The following is a 17,255-nucleotide window of genomic DNA, read 5'->3' on the forward strand; positions in this document are numbered from 1 at the left end:
TCACAACAGCCAGAAAGTGCCAATAACCCAGATGCCCCCAAAGGCTGAGCGGTTACACACGCTGATGCGTACGTGCCACGGAGAAGCGTGGACACACACAGCAACCTCTGCAGCTACGCCCAGTGAGGAAAGCCAATCCCGAAAGCCAATCCCGTGTGCTGTGGGATTCCACTCTGCACGACTGTCGCAATGACAAAATGACAGAGATGGAGAGCAGATCAGCGGCCCGCCCGGGCGGCGAGCTGGGGGCAGGGGGCGGTCTGCGGCTAGGAAAGCGTGGCACAAGGGATGCTCCCAGTGCTGATGGAAATACTTGTATCTCTGTGGCATCGTTGCCAGCGCCCTGGTCATAGGAAGGCAGTGCGGTTTTGCAGGATTTTGCTGCTGGGGATCAACTGGGTAAAAGGTACAGGGGGTTATGGGGGATTAACTATCTCTGTGTTATTTCTCACAACTGCAATTATTTAAAATGGAAAAGGTTTATTATTTTTAAAAGCACACGTGGAAAACAAAACAAAAAGCAGTTAAAGAGAGTTACCGTGTGACCCAGGACACGAAATTCCACTCCCAGGCTATGCCTAAACCCAACCAAAACCACACATCCACACCAGTGTTCACAGCGGCGCTATTTATAATAAGCAAAAAGTGGAAGTAACACAAGTGTCCACCAAATGATGAACGGATCCATAAAGTGTGGTCCAGGCACGCACCAGAACACCGCTCAGCTGCAAGAGGGCAGGAAGCTCGGGCACACACTGCAGCATGCGTGAGCACGTGCTGCCCAGCAAAACCAGCAGCGAGTCAGATGACCCCATGCTGCAAGGGCTGGGGGGGGACGAGGGGGATGCGAACGGGGAGCAGTGGCTAATGGGCATGGGGTTTGTTGGGGGGGGAGAAGAAAATGTTCCAAAATGATCGTGGTGGTGGCTGCACAATCCTGTGAACATGAAAGGAACACAGCATCATACACTTCAAGTGGGAATTGTATGGTCTACGAAATACATCCCAATACATTGCCAGAAACATGGAAGCACTGACCGGGTTCTAGGAAATTTTAAAAGCATCCATTTCCAAGTGATCCTCCCTGGGCCCCACAGAGAATAAGTAAATTATTGTTGAACTATTTAAAAATGTTAACCTTCTGCCATCTGCCTCTATTTTTAGAAGTGCTCATCATTCCCAGGGAGATGGAGAGCGTAACTGTGCAGCGTTCCCAAGGAGCAAGTGGCCCCCGCGTCCCGGGCCAGGGGTGGGGGGCTGGGGGGGGCAGCCCAGGCCCCAGGAAGCCGACACTGGCCATGCACCCCAGACAGACCCAGCCTGGCCCAGGCCCGGGGGCCTCTTCTGGAAGGCACAGTAGGGTCATGGTTTCTGGAGTCGGTCTGATTGCACAGCCCGCCGGCTGCCCATGCTCCTGCTGATTCTAGAATGGCAACAAATAACGATGCCATCCCAGGAGCGGTGGGATTAGACGAGGGAGCCCAGGGCCCCAAATAGGACCCCCACAAAATGGGGAAATGTCAACGCCCTCCTGGTGTCTCAAAAAGCAGCTGGAAGAGCCCCACACAGCAGCTCCTTCCCGAGCGGGGAGTCTGAGGGTCCCCACGTGAAAGCAGGTGTTCAAACAAAAGCCCGTGTCTGCAGGCTCACAGCAGCGCGACCACGGCAGCCACAAGGCCGAAGCAACCAAAGGTCCGCCGACAGGTGAACGGACCACAAGATGCGGGCCAGCGGCGCCACGCAATGGGACGCAGCCCTGAAAAGGAAGGGGGCCCAGGCGCACGCTGCGGCAGGTGAGGCTCGTCAACCTGCTGCCACCAGAGAAGCCAGACAAATGATCTCACGTCACACAAGCCGCAGACACGAATGTCCAGAACAGGCACAGCCACACGGGCGGAAAGCCGACGGGGGGCGGCCGGGGCCCGGGGGAGGGGACGCAGCTTTGCAAGACAGCGGGCGGGCGTGTGCCAACGTTTCCAGGGTGGGGACGGAGGAGGAAATCTCTCACCTTCAGCCTCTGCCCCAGCTGGGCTCCGAAGGTGACTTCACACCACCTGCGGGGATCAGCCAGGGTGTGGACGGACACCACCTCCCTGTGGTCTACACAGGGCCAAAGCCCAGCTGGCAAAAATGTGGCTTTATCTGATTGCTTCCTCCTCTGATAAGGAAACCGAGGCCTGGGGTCACAGCCAGGACCTGAGCGAGGTCCCCTGAATGCCCCTTCTGCCTCTTCCTGCCCTGCCTCCTCGTCTCCCTCCGAGGGAAATCCAAAAAGCACGATGGGGCAGGAAGGTGGCCGTGGGCCGGGGGCACACATGCACGGCGGGGCCCCGCCACGTCCACAGAATGCTCTTAAATCTCCCGTGCCTCCTGTGCTCAGTCACCAGATGATAGGGCAGGTCACGTCGGCTTACTCACGGTTACCGTGTACAATTATTCAGGAGCCACGTTAAAATATTAATCGCGCCTGCACCGTGACCAGTCAAAGCCCGAAACCCAACCTGGCAGCTCTGCGGGGTGTGCGTGAGCCTTCTGTGATCCGACGGCAAGAATAATGGAGCAGCTGGGAGGGACAGCACAGACAGGCTAACAAACCCGCACCAGGGTTCCCTCTCGGCTAATCCGCTCCTCCTCCCTGGACCTTCCATCGGCAAAGTCCTCTCCCAAGGACCCGGGACTTGGTCATTCAGCTCACTTTGGCTAAGTCAGCAAGAGCAAAGCACAACAGAAATGTGATGCGGGACTCAGCAGCTTGCTCTCTCCCGCTGCCCTTGGGAACCCCGAGACCAACAGGAGACTGAGCCGGGCTAGGCTGCCGGGTGATGAGACAGATCGACAGCCAGTCGACCTCCAGACACAGAGTGAGACCTGCCCACCACCTGAACACTGGTGGACTCAGCAGATCCCGAGAATGGACCAGCTGAGCCCTGCTCAAATGACCAACTTGCAGACTCGTGAGATAAATAAATCAGGGGCCCACTGCTTGTGGGCCAAATCCGGCCCTCAGCTTGTTTTTGCAAATAAAGTTTTATTGGTGCACAGTTGTGTACATTCATTTACATATTGCCTTTGACTGCTTTTTCACTACAACAGCAAAGTTGTAGAGAGAATGAATGGCATGCAAGTGTCAAGTATTTACCATCAGGTCCTGAAATACAGTTTTACCCCAAGGTTTACAGGGGTTGATTATGCAGCAAAGGTTAGTTAGGGGACACAGCCCTCAATTTAATCGTTACTTACTCGGTGGGGTTGCTCTCTCTATTCTCCGGATCACGAAATGGGGGATCAGAGCAGTTAAGGATCAAGCAACACCACGGTCACCAGTGATGTGTAGGCAGCATGCGGCCAAGTGGATTTCACCCAGATTATTCCAGCAGCAGAGGCCCTACCCCTCCATACTGCAGACTTCCTAGAAAGGACTCTCTATCGAATTATTAACTTAATGAATATTCCCTCTCCTCCTAGGCCCACTCTTCTCCAGCTTCAGCAAAAGATGGCAGGTTAAAATCTAGACTGAAGAAAAGCACATCCATGTCCGGAAAATCCCCGTGAGGGTGGAGCAGGCCCACACAGAAAAGCACAGTCTACCACCCCCCAGCCCACCATCCAGAGCTCCAGGGGGACGGACAATGGAAAGTCAGCCCCGCTGGGAACCCCCACGGGGCCCTCCCTGTGACAGACAGACTGCCACCTGTCACCTCTCCCAGTGCACATGGGTAACAGAGCTCAGGGGCCCCAGGGCCAGCAGGGAGGGACAGAGAAAGCCAGACAGAGAAAGACAATTACCGTATGATCTCACTCACCTGTGGGATCTAAATAAAAAACCAAACTTAACTCATTGACACAGACAGCAGGCTGACGGTTGCCAGGAGCAGGGGGTGGGTGGTGAGCAAAGTGGTGGAAGGGGGTCCAGAGGTACAAACTTCCACATATACGATAAATGAGTCCTGGGGACAAAATGCACAGCAAAAAATAAAATAAAATGTTTAGTCAAGCCACTACAAATATATGGTTTATGCTATGTGATGGTGCTGTTCATAGAAATACTTAACAAGACTTTATTTATTATGATGTAATTAAGTAAGTAAGCCTTGTAAAGAAATCATTTTTGTCTTAAAATGTGGGGCATCACGTATCCGGACAGATGGCCCATTAGCTCAGAGGCATTTCCTTTCTCTGGGCAAAGCACTAAGCCCTCCCCGGGCCACTGACCGTGCAGCTGGGCCCAGGGAGTCCTGCAGATTTCAGGTGGCCACATAACCCCGACAGTCTCAGAGCAGCGAGGACACCCCAGTGTGGGGCAGAAAGCTGTCTGAATGTCTAGAGCCAGCAATGAGTGTTAAATACTATTCCCAGACTTCAGGTAAGAACCTAATTCTTTAGGAGAGTAAACCCCGAAACTCTTTCACTTGCTCTGTCTAAGCGAAGAGTCTCGGCCAGGGGCAGGGGCAAGCTGCTGGGCCCCAGGGGCCTGGGATCCAGCATGAGACCCACTAGGACCCCGGCCAGGGCTCTTGGCCTTCCAGAGGCCCAGCATTTCCAGCCTTCCGAGCCTCTGGACACCAACACTCCCGACTCCCTGCCCTCTTGGGGCTGGGAGGGGCGTTGAGCCCCGTCCTGGGGTAGAGGCTGCAGGGATGGAGGGTCTCACACCTCCCCCTCCTCACCTCCAATGAAGACTCTTGGCTGCTGAATCACAGGAAACTCATCTACAGGGAAGGGGGCTCTACCTGAGAACAAGACGGGGGGTGAGGGGGACAAGGCGGGAGGGCCTGGGGGGGCAGGGGACAAGAAACGAGGAAGATGATTTCACCCCCATTAAGGAATGCTACAAACGACCACTGTCCAACAACCACGTAACTCGAGCACCAAACGTCATTTTATTTTTACTTATTTATTTATTTATTTATTAAAGATTTTATTTATTTATTTAACAGAGACAGCGAGAGCAGGAACACAAGCAGGGAGAGCGGGAGAGGGAGAAGCAGGCTTCCCGAGCAGGGAGCCCGACGTGGGACTCGATCCCAGGACTCTGGGATCAAGACCTGAGCCGAAAGCAGCCGCTTAACGACTGAGCCACCCAGGCGCCCCCAAATGCCATTTTAAAGGGTGGCCACGTTTCTAAAATCAAAGAAAGAGAAACTGTTGAAATCAATATTCATAATATATTTTGTTTAACCCAATACATGCAAAATATTATTTCAACGTGTGGCACTAGCCACGTCGCAAGTGCTCGGTGGCCACGTGAGGCTGGCGGCTGCCATACTCCGTGGCACAGTTAGAGACGGGACTGCTGGGTGCTGGCCTGGGTCCCCTCAGCAGGGGACGCGTGTGTCCCAGACACTGAAGACGAGGCACCACCCCGCACGGACTGAGCACCAGGTCGGGGGCCCGAGTCAGGTCCGCTCTGCTGCACGCTGGCCAGGCGGGGGCCCTTCTCTCGACCACAAAATGAGTACTTTGCAACGTGGCTGCGAGTTCTAACAGAGATAATACAGCCAAGGATCAAAGCTGCTTTGAAAGCAAGTGTGACCACACAGTATGCACCCGAGAGCCAGGATCAAGACACCAACATAAGTGAAGGGTGAGCCCGAAACCAGTCCCCATACAAGCTTGGGAGCTGAGCCCGTGACTGGGGCGGTGGACAACGCCATCAGGGGCTGGGGCAGATCACTCTGTGGGGAAAGAGACAGATGGGATCAAAACAAGAAAAACAAATGAAAAGCAAAACATGGCGATGGCAGAAGAGCTCACAGGAGGTGGGACGACCCGGAAGAGAGAATGCACACAGGAAAAGAAGAGGACTCGGACCACATCCAAGTGTAAAGCCTCTCCGCACCACGGGCTACACGCCGCAAGCTAAGTGAAAACCCAAGCCAAACCAGATGGAAGGTGTATCCAGAATATACAAAGAGTGTATATTCTTTGCTATTCAAATCAGCAAAAGGCAGACAAACGACCCAAGGTAAAGAAAATGGAATTCGGGAAATTCAGGACCGGAAAGCTGAGTGGCCCATGAGCTGGGAGATACCCAGTGGATCCAAGGAAATGCAAAGGGACAGAATGTCCAGTCCCGCCCATCAGGTCTGGCCAAGCAGAAGGCAGCAAGCTCTCACACCACAAGGGTGGGACTACAGCTTGGTACAGCCCCCCAGAGAGCAATCCGGGGGATATCCGTGAAAGCGGCACCCCTGTCCCCCCAGGCCGCAGACCCTGGGAAGAGCTGCCCTGGATGAGGACATTCCCTGCAGCATAGGCTGAAAGAGAAACAGAAAACAGCCTCGGAGTCACCAGGTTCAGCATTCCATGAAATACTACACGGCGGCGAAAATGCACAATCTAGAGCTACGTGAGGACACGGGAGAGTTTTCTAAGTAGCTATTAATCACAATGCCACCGAGATAAAGCTTCCAGTGAGCAGGCGTGCCCTCGCCCACCTGCCCCTGCCCCGCACAGGCCACCCCAAGTCCCACTGGACCAGCAAACACGCCCCAATGTTGGCAGCTCATCAAATGGGTAAACAGTACATTGCTCAACCAACCCACGTTTCGGGTCATGAGGCAATCAATCAGAAAGCACCCAATTAGTTAATGAGCTACAGTCTGCAGGAGACATTCTGTCCCCCTTCTCCCTCTGACACAGCACCATCCTCAGTCCCGCCCTAAACCTAGGCTGAACCCACAAAGGTGAGACACTGGGTTCCCAAGAAGCAGCACGTGTCCTCCTGGGGGAATGGGAACACCGGCAAGGACAGGAGTCATACGCCACAATTTCTCCGACATACAGGGCACCCCTTCTTTGTCCCCAGACCTGAGAAGAAAGGTGGGCCTCTTTCTGCTGGGTGAGGCAGGTGGGCAGGACAGTCTCAGCTTTGGAATCCCAAGACCAGGTGGGCCTTGCCTTGATCCATAGGGTTCAGTGATTCATCGGTTGCATATCACACCCAGTGCTCATTACATCACGTGCCCTCCTTAATGCCCATCACCCAGTTACCCCATCCCCTACCCACCTCCCCTCCAGCAACCCTCAGTTTGTTTCCTGAGATTAAGAGTCTTTTATGGGGACGCCTGGGTGGCTCAGTCGGTTAAGTGGCTGCCTTCAGCCCGGGTCCTGATCCCAGGGTCCTGGGATCAAGTCCCACATGGGGCTCCCCGCTCAGCAGGGAGCCTGCTTCTCCCTCTCTCTCCCTCTGCTTGTGCTCTCTCTGTCAAATAAATAAAATCTTAAAAAAAAAAAGAAAAGAGTCTTTTATGGTTTGTCTCTCTCTCTCTGATTTCATCTTGTTTTATTTTTCCCTCCCTTCCCCTATAATCCTGTTTTGTTTCTTAAATTTCACATATGGGATCATATGATAATTATCTTTCTCTGATTGACTTATTTCGCTTAGCATAATACCCTCTAGTTCCATCCACATTGTTGCAAATGGCAAGATTTCCCTTTTTGATGGCTGCATAATATTCCATTGAATATATATCCCACATCTTCTTTATCCACTCATCTGTCAATGGACATCTGGGCTCTTTCCATAGTTTGGCTATTGCGGACATTGCTGCTATGAACATTGGGGTGCAGGTACCCCTTTGGATCCCTACACTTGTATCTTCGGGGTAAATACCCAGTAGGCAATTGCTGGGTTATAGGGTAGCTCTATTTTCAACTTTTTGAACCTCCATACTGTTTTCCAGAGTGGCTGCACCAGCTTGCATTCCCACCAATGATTTAAGAGGGTTTCCCTATCTCCACATCCTCGCCAACATCTGTCATTTCCCAACTGGTTCATTTTAGCCATTCTGACCGGTGTGAGGTGGTATCTCACTGTGGTTTTGATTTGTATTTCCCTGAGTAAAACGTGCTTTTTGAAAGCAAGAACTTGAACAGGAACTTGCACACCCGTGTTCACAGCAACGGTATCCACGACAGCCAAAAGACAAAAGCACCCGTGTGTCCATCCACAGAGACATGGATAAACAAGACGCAGTCCGTCCACACAATGGAGTATTACTCAGCCTTAAAAAAGGAAGGGCATTCTGACACCTGCCACAACACAGACGGACCTGGAGAACACGATGCTGAGCGAAATAAGCCAGACACAAAAGGACAAATATTGCAGGATTCCACCCCCACAAGGTCCCTAGAGGAGTCAAACTCACAGAGACAGAAAGCAGGATGGTGGGTGCCGAGGCTGGGGGAAGGGAGTTAATGTTCAACGGGACAGAGTTCCAGTTTGGGAAGATGGAGAGTTCTGGAGACAGATGGCAGGGATGTTGTACAACAATGTAAATGTGCTTACAGCCACTGAACGGCACACTTAAAAAAAACGGTTAAGATGGTAAATTTTATGTTATGCATATTTTACCACAACTTACGAAGTGTTAAGTGCAATATAGTGTTTTCACATCAATTTCCATTAAATTCTTTGCTTATCATGTGCTGCTTCCTTCATGTCCCTCAAGTCTTTGCTCAGGGGCCACCTTCTCCAGGAGGCCTGCCCTGACCACCCTCCTGAAAAGTGCAACCACCCTTCCCTCCAGGCCCCCAGAAGCAAGAGCTCCTTCTCTCCTGGATGGCACAGAGGCTCCTGTATTATCAGGAGCTCAGTGTTTGTTTCCCCTGGCTTGAATGCTGGCCCTCCAGCGCAGGAGTATATTTGTGTCTCTGATTTACTGTTGGATCCTAAGAGTCTAGAGCAACCAAACAGACCCCGATATGACGCTTCACCCCAGGACAGCAGAACACACATTCTTCTTGAGTGCACGTGGAACATTCTCCAGGACGGACCACATGTTAAACCATTAAAAAAGCCTCCATGAATGTAAAAAGGACTGAAATCATACAAAGAATGTTCTCCAGCCACAACAGAATGAAATTACACGTCAATAAGAGAAGAAAAAAATTAGAAATTTATGAATATGTGGAAATTGAACAACACACAGGGAAAGTGGAAAATATGAAGACAGGAAAAAAAAAGAAAGAAACTAGAAAATATTTGAAATGTGTGAAAAAGAAAACAAAATATAGCAAAACTTACAAGATAGAGCAAAAACAGTCCTTAAAAGATTTTCAGTTGATGTAATGTATGGGGATTAACATTAAAAAAAAAAAAAAAAAGATTTTCAGTTGTAAATGTATACATTCAAAAGAGCAAAGATCTCAAATCAATAACTTATCCTCCCACCTGACAAAACTGGAAAAGAAGCAACAAACTAAAGTGAGCAGGGGGAGGAAGGAATAAAAGGGTGAAATGAAAGTAAAAGAGAAGAGAAAAATCGATGAAACCACAATCGGGTTCTTTGAAAAGCTGGATGAAACTGGCAAACTTTTAGCTAGATTGATCAAGGGGAAAAAAGGGGGGAGGGGGAGTCAAATTACCAAACTCAGAAATTAAAGAGAGGATATTTCTACCAACCTCACAGAAATAAAAAAGAGGATCAGGCAACACTGTGAACAACTGCACACAGAAATGGACAGATTTCAGGGAGACACAAAGTAACAAATGTGACTCAGGAAGAAACATACCTATAACAAGTAAAGACTGAATTAAAACTGCACACACACAAAAAGCACGAGGCCCCGATGGCTTCACTGGTGAATTCTACCAAACCTTTAAGGAAGCATTAAATAACAGTTCATCACAAACGTTGCCAAAAAGTAGAAGAGAACACTTTCCAACTCATTTTATGAGGCCAATATTACCATGATACCATCACAAGAATGCTACAGATCAATATCTCTTTTGTATATGCATGCAAAACACTGAACAGAATACTAGCAAACTGAATCCAGTGGCATATGAAAAGGATTATAAACCATGACCAAGTAGGATTGATCCCAAGAATGAAAAGCTGGTATGACATCCAAAAATCAATTAATGCAATGCCCCATATTAACAGAATAAAGGGCAAAAGGGAGTTGAGCATCTCAACAGATGTAGAAAAAGCACTTGGCAAAATCCAGCACTGCTTCATGATAAAATGCTCAACAAACTAACAACAAAAGGGACCTTCCCCAACCTGATCATCGGCATCTACAAGACACCCACAGCTGCCATCATAAGCAACGTTGAAAGACTAGACATTTCCCCCTCAGACCAGGAGCAAGACATTGATGTCCTTTCTTGCCACTTCTACTCAACATTGTGCTGGAGGTTCCAGGCAGGGCAAGTAAGCAAGGCAATGAAATAAAAGCATCCAGGTTGGAGAGAAAGAAATAAAATTTTCACTATTTGTAGATGACATAATCTTGTATGTAGAAAATCCTAAAGAATCCACTGAAAAATTAGAACAAACATGATCAGCAAGATCATAGAATATATGATCAATATACAAAAAATGAACTGTATCTCTACACACTAAGAATGAACTATTTGAAAATGAAATTAAGAAACAATTCATTTACAATATTACTAAAAAGAATTAAAGTTTTAGGCATAAATCTAACCCAAAAAAGTGGAAAATTTATCATCTGAAAACCAGAAAACATTTCTGAAAGAAATAAAAAGACCTAATAAGTGGAAAAGCATCTTATGCTCATGGGTCAGAAGACCTCATATTGTTAAGATGGCAATACTTACAAAATGAGCTACAGACTCAACACAATCCCTACCAAATCCCAGCTGGCTTCTTTGCAGAGGTTGATAAGCTGATCCTAAAATTCATATAAAAATTAAAGCGATCCAGAATAGCCAAAGTATGTTGAAGAAAGAAAAAACTAGGCTGGAAGACTCACCCTTCCTGATTTTAAAACTCCACTACAAAGCAACAGTAAGCAACACAATGTGGCACTGGCATAAGAATGAACATAGATTGGGGCGCCTGGGTGGCTCAGTCATTAAGCGTCTGCCTTCGGCTCAGGTCATGATCCCAGGGTCCTGGGATCGAGCCCCAAATCAGGCTCCCTGCTCCGCGGGAAGCCTGCTTCTCCCTCTCCCACTCCCCCTGCTTGTATTCCCTCTCTCGCTGTGTCTCTGTCAAATAAATAAATAAAATCTTAAAAAAAAAAAATGAACACAGATTAAAGGAAGAGACTTGAAAGTCTAGAAATGATGCCATGTTTTTATAGCCAACTGATTTTCAACCAGAATGCCCAGCCAATTCAATTGGAAAGTACCATCTTTTCAACAAATGGTGATGGGGCAACTGACATCCATAGGCAAAAGAATGAAGTTGGACCCCTTCCTCACACCATATAAAAAATTAATTCAAAATGGATCATACAGGGGCGCCTGGGTGGCTCAGTCAGTTAAGTGTCCGCCTTTGGCTCAGGTCATGATCTGAGGGTCCTGGGATCAAGCCCCATGTCAGGCTCCCTGCTCAGCAGGCAGTCTGCTCCTCCCTCTCCCTCTGCCCCTCACCCTACGCATGTTCTCTCTCTCACCCTCTCTGTCTCTCTCTCAAATAAATAAAATCTTTAATAAAAAAAAAAAGGCAAATGGATCATACACCTAAATATATAAGAGTTAATAGCATAAAACTCTTAGAAGAAAACACAAGCATAAATTGTCAGGACCTCAGGTTAGGCAATTCCTTCTCAGATGTGACACTAGAAGAATAAGTACCAAAATAAAAAACAGATGGTCTCCATCAAAATGTAAAATTTTCATACTTTCTACAACACTATCAACAAAACAAAAAAGACAACCCAAAGAATGGGACAAATTATCATCAAATTGTATATCTGAGAAGAAATTTATACCTAAAGAATTATTATAACTAAATAATAAAAGGAGCCCTCCAAAAAACAATTTAAAATGAGCAAAAGATCTGAAAAGACATTTCACCAAGCAAGGTATACAAATGGCCAACAAGCATATGAGAAGGTGCTCAGATCATTCATCACAGAAGAAATACAAATTAAACAAACAGGAAGATGCCACCTCACACCCTCCAAGATTACTACACTCAAGAAGACAGATAATAGCACAAACTGGTGAGGAGGCGTGCGAAGGGGAACCCCAGAATGCGGAGTGTCCCACCCACTGTGGGAAACAGTCTGGCAGGTCCTCAGAAGGTAAAACATCAGGTCACCACATGACCCAGCACTCCCAGTTCTGGGTAAACACCCAAAATCGATGAACACACGTGCCCACATGAAAACTCATATGCTGATTCGAAAAAGCCAAAAAGTGGAAATAACCAATATGTCCATCCACTGCCGTAGGAATGAATACAATGTGATGGATCCATACAACAGAGTATTATTCGGCTGTGAAAAGGGAACGGGGTGCTGATATGTGTTAGAACACAGATCACAGATGAACCTTGAAAACAGTATGCTGAGTGAATGAAGCAGTCACAAAAGACCACACACCACAGGATTTCACATCTATGAGATGTCCAGATTGGACAAATCCACAGAGCCAGAAAGGAGATGAGTGGTTGCCAGGGCCGGGGAATGTATGCAGGAAACAGGGAGCGAAGACAAATAGGTTTGAGATTTGGAAGGGTGGATGATGAAAACGTCTAGAAGTGAGAGTGATGATCATGGTTGCACAACTCTATGAATAGATTAAAGACCACTGAATTGTATACTTTAGATGGGTGATCTGTAAGACATATAAATTATATCTTGATAAAAATACTTTACTTTTTTTAAGATTTTATTTACTTATTTATTAGAGAGTGAGCGAGCGAGGAGAGGGGCAGAGGGAAAAGGAGAGAAGCTCAAGCAGACTCTATGCTGAGCACGGAGCCCAGCACGGGACTTGATCTCAGGACCCTGAGATCATGACCTGAACCAAAATCAAGAGTCAGATCCTTAACCAACTGAGCCACCCAAGCTCCCCAATACTTTACTTTTTTAAACAAGTCGAGGACAGTGCCTGGCATGGAGGCACCCATCAGCGGTGCATGCCAGGCACTGCCTCAGGCCCTAGGACACACCGACACACAGAACAGATAAGGGGCCCACCCTCCTGGACTTTCTTCCAGTGGAGGGAGGAGGGGGACACACATGCAAACCAACACATGAAACCATGAATTTCGGTCTAGATGCATGAGAGAGAACCAAGGTGAGGACACTTGTCCACACCTTCGTGGGGTCTCCTACCCTCCAGTGCCTCCTACCAGCCCTGGGTCCCCTTCCCACAGAGGCAGCAGTAAAGAGGTCTACTGGAGGGTTAGCAACACGTCCTCTCCCCTGGAGAAGGCATTCCCCCTTCAGCTGAAGCCTGGGGAACCTCGAGTCTCCCTAGGGTTGGGCAGGGGGGTGGGCATGGGTGTGTCAACCCTTGCTCTGGGAGCCTTGTGCATTCATACTACACAGGAACCAATGCCCCGGGGCACCTGGGTGGCTCAGTTGGTTGGGCAACTGCCTTAGGCTCAGGTCATGATCCTGGAGTCCAGGGATCCCACACCGGGCTCCCTGCTCAGCGCTCCCTTCTCCCTCTGACCCTCCCCGCTCTCATGCTCTCTCTCTCTCTCATTCTCTCTCTCTAAAATAAATAAATAAAATCTTAAAAAAAAAAAGAACCAATGCCCCAAAACACTAATAATCAGCCATACTGAGAGACAGTCTCCTCCTAGGGCCTCCCACCTCCATCCCCGCTGTGAGCGGATGAGCAGGAGACACCTGTCAAGATATGTTCGGACACCATTACAAGTTCAGCCGAAAAGGTCTACCTGTTAATTACAGTGTAAAGAAGCTACTGAAGTTTGCAAAGAAGGTATGAGGCCCCTGACATCCTGGCCTGGCCAAGGACCATTCAGCAACAAAGCATCATAGGGTTTAATCTGGAACAAACCAAAAACCAAAACCAGAACTTAAACCACCCTTAACCCCAGGGCCCAGTCCCCAGTTCTGCCTCCTCAAATGGCATAAATACGGGCAGGGAATTCTGACTGTCAGAGCCTTACTGTGGACAGAAGGGCTGGGGGCAAAGCGGGGACAGAATGTAAACACAGGTAGGCGCTCTGCTCCCCACTTGGTGACAAACGCCCACTTCAGAGACAAACATCTATCCAAGCTTGAGAGCAGTGGGGACAGGATGGAGACAGACAACAGTGGGGGCCCTGCCTGCAGAGGGCTTAATCTCATTTTTCTTTAAAGATTTTATTTTTTGACAGAGAGAGACACAGCGAGAGTGGGAACACAAGCAGACGGAGTGGGAGAGGGAGAAGCAGGCTCCCTGTGAGCAGGGAGCCCAATGCGGGGCTCGATCCCAGGACCCCGGGATCATGACCTGAGCCGAAGGCAGACACTTAACGACTGAGCCACCCAGGCGCCCCTAATCTCATTTTCAAAAGCTGCCTTTGCTGTCCCCACCTCACCCTGCCAGAGACTGCAGAGCTTAGTAGGGAAGCCAAGTGTCAGACCCTCACCAGACCGGGGAGAAAGTACCGCCATCCACCAAGACCCTGGGGCACACTTGCCTCCTGAGACTGGGCCTCCCCTGAAAACCTGAGCGCCTGGTCCACAGGACAACCGACTTCTATTTCGGTGACCCCTGGGCTCAGGGGGCCCTCTGGCTCCTCCTCTACCAAGGGCCCCAGACGCAGCATGGAGAAGGGAGAGGCCAGGCCAGTGCCAGCTACCTTTCCCACACAGGGCATGACAAGAGCCGCTCCTCCAAGGTCCAGGGACAATCTTCACCCCAAAACAACCCCAGCCAATGCCCGGGAGGACGGAGGACCAAGCCAGCACACGTGGACACCCTCACGGGGGATCTGAAACAGCCTTCTGGCCTGACCTGGGTCCCCAGCTGTCATCCCGCAGAACTGAGCTTTTGGTGACCTCAGACACCTTCTACAGTAAGTTACACCTTTAATAGCAAAGGGCCCTGCCCCTATCAGACCCCAGCGGTGGACCGAGCCAGCTGCCTGCCTCCCCTGCGCCTGGATCCCACCACCCTAAACTCTGCATCCGCAGGCCTGTCCCTCGGGGGCGGGGACCCCCCCAATGACCCCCTGCAGCCCCCAACTAAACTTCACAGATGCATCCTAAACAACAAGAAAAGGGACAGGTGTCGCTGGAAACATCCACCCGACAACGGGGCGAAGCCAGCTTTCAAACCCACACCCTGTCCAAGCAGCTGGTCCCAGGCCTCTTCCAGGGGTCCTCATTGTGTGGCCCAGGGAACCCTGGGGGCTCCCCGAAGCCCTTTCAGGCCTCTGTGAAGTCAAACTGTCCTCACAGAAATACTAAGGCATCTTTTCACTCACACCCCTCCCAAGTGTATTGTGGGGTTTTCCAGAAGCTGCACACACGGGCTGGGCTATGGCAACAGGCTGAGTGCAAGGCAGACACAAGAATCCAGCCTTCTTCTGCTAAACCAGACTCTAAAGGGGCTTTGCAAAAATATAAGTCATGCCATGCTTCTCACCAAAGTTCTTGCTCTGGAGAAAAGCTGTTTTTCATAAAAATGTTATTGACGTTAACATGAATGGGTTTATTATTGTCGTTTTTAAAGGCATTACTATTTAAATATTTTTACTTTTCTTTTCAAGTTTCTAAGGATACATACCCGAAGATACAATGCACATGAACAAAAAGCTCTCTGGGGTCCCTAAAGAGGGTAAAGGGGTCCTCAGACCAAAAGTCTGAGAACCCCTGTGCACCCCCCGTGGGGGAGGGCAGGGACAGGTGCAATTCTGCATGGCAGAGCGAGCGGCTGCCCAGTGCAGGGTCCTGGCTCGGCCACGTGACCTTCAGCTGTCAGGTAAATGCCCCCTGCCTTGGGCACCTCCCCTGGAGAGCACTTAGGGACCAAGGTGCCCCATACACTCACTATTACCAATATTTTCATGATATAGTCACTGAGACGGCCCACTGACAAAGAGGCAGAGGGTCCAGGGCTGACCCTCGTGTCCCCACAATATACTCCCTTAGCCTGGTCTGAGTGGGTGTCCATCCCCCGCCACCCAAAGACACAGGCAGATGGAAGGAGACAGCAGAGCATCCATCCAGCAGGAATCCTGCCAGACTCAGCCCAGAAGCCCCTGCCGGTCCCTCGGCTGAGAACCCCACTGACGTCCCCGAGGCCAGGCCTGAGAGCAGCCCGCGGGCGGGCCCAGGTCTGAAAACCTCTGAGTGAGGCCAAGAAAGAAGAGGCTTGTGGCTTCGTGGAGCTGACCCGCGCACGCAGGAGGGAAAAGTCTGGAGCCACCAGGGCTGGCTGGTTCTGCACTGGTGATGCCTTCCAGCCAACACAATCTTTTCAACGAACAACCCCCCCGGGGGTGACTCCACATCCGGAGCCCCTTCAGGACCCTGAGACCCAGGTCCCTTCCTGGGGCCCAGTCTACCCGGGGCCCTGCTGGAAGCAAGGGACAAATGGCTATAGTCGGCCAGGCCCCCTGCACAAGACGGTGGGAGCACAGAACCCATGGAAATCAGGAAGGAGAAAGGTGGGGGGGCGTGCTCTGTGTTCTTAGGGGTGCAAGCGAGACAGCAGACGGGCCCCTCTGCCCCCACAGGGCACTCCTGCTTCCCGGGGTCCCAGGCTGGCCTTCAGCTCTGCTCAGGATGTGTGACCCTCTCCCTGGGCCCAGGCCCTCCGGGACCCACCTGGTAGCTGCATCCCGCCCTTCTGTGAGTGTCCCCGGAAAGCACCTGGACCTCCGTCCGGGCTCCCTGCCCCTCCCCACCCACACCCCACCCGTAATCTGGGTGTGGTTTTGGAATTTCTCAACCCAGGGAGGGAGGGGCCAGAACCCCAAGTAGGGACACTCTGTAGCAGGACACCCAGTCTGTAGGACTTGGCTCCTATGGAGCATTCAGGTGGCATCATCTGTCACTACTGTCACCTAGGTGTGCACACGGTCCCCAGGGTGGGACTCACCTGCAGGATCCCTGAGGGTGGGGCAGAATCTGGCCCATTTCTCTCTCCTCCCCCCCAGGGGGCTTCGAAGAGGAGTGTGGACCCTTCACAAGGGGCCAGTCTGAAGAGAACCAGTCTCCAGAAGATGCTCGGTGTACAAAGGCCTCGGGGTCCCCCTTCCCCAGCAGCCCCTCCCATCTTCAGTCCCCTCCAAACCCTAGGGGGAGACCAGGAGGGCAGGGCTCCCGATACCAAACACAGGAAGGTAGTTCAACCAAGTCTTTAATGAAAACACCAAAAGCACCCACCGCCCACCGGCTGAGAGGTGCGTTCCCAGGAGAACGGTTACGGTGTTTGAGCTTACTGCTTTCTCGATCCACACCTGATTTTTTCAGATACTTAGCGACTTGCGGTCACAGGAAAAGTTTTTTAAAGTCAATTTATGTACATCTTCCTTGCAGAGAAATATGCTAGATGGATGAATAAAAGACCAAGCAGCATG

At 50.3% G+C, this 17,255-nt stretch overlaps 1 protein-coding gene across 1 annotated transcript in view; it reads right to left on the minus strand.

Annotated features, from left to right (window-relative positions):
- Window positions 1–4,189, minus strand: part of SHANK2 (SH3 and multiple ankyrin repeat domains 2) — a 480,608-nt gene extending 476,419 nt beyond the window's left edge. The window contains exon 1 of the mRNA XM_035013495.1: window positions 3,804–4,189. The gene's annotated coding sequence lies outside the window, so the exon portion shown is untranslated. The remainder of the gene's footprint in view (window positions 1–3,803) is intronic.
- Window positions 4,190–17,255: the final 13,066 nt, after the last annotated feature.

This window comes from Mirounga leonina, unplaced genomic scaffold (assembly GCF_011800145.1).
Source record: "Mirounga leonina isolate KUSES-001 unplaced genomic scaffold, KU_Mleo_1.0 Mir_166, whole genome shotgun sequence".
NCBI lineage: Eukaryota > Metazoa > Chordata > Mammalia > Carnivora > Phocidae > Mirounga > Mirounga leonina.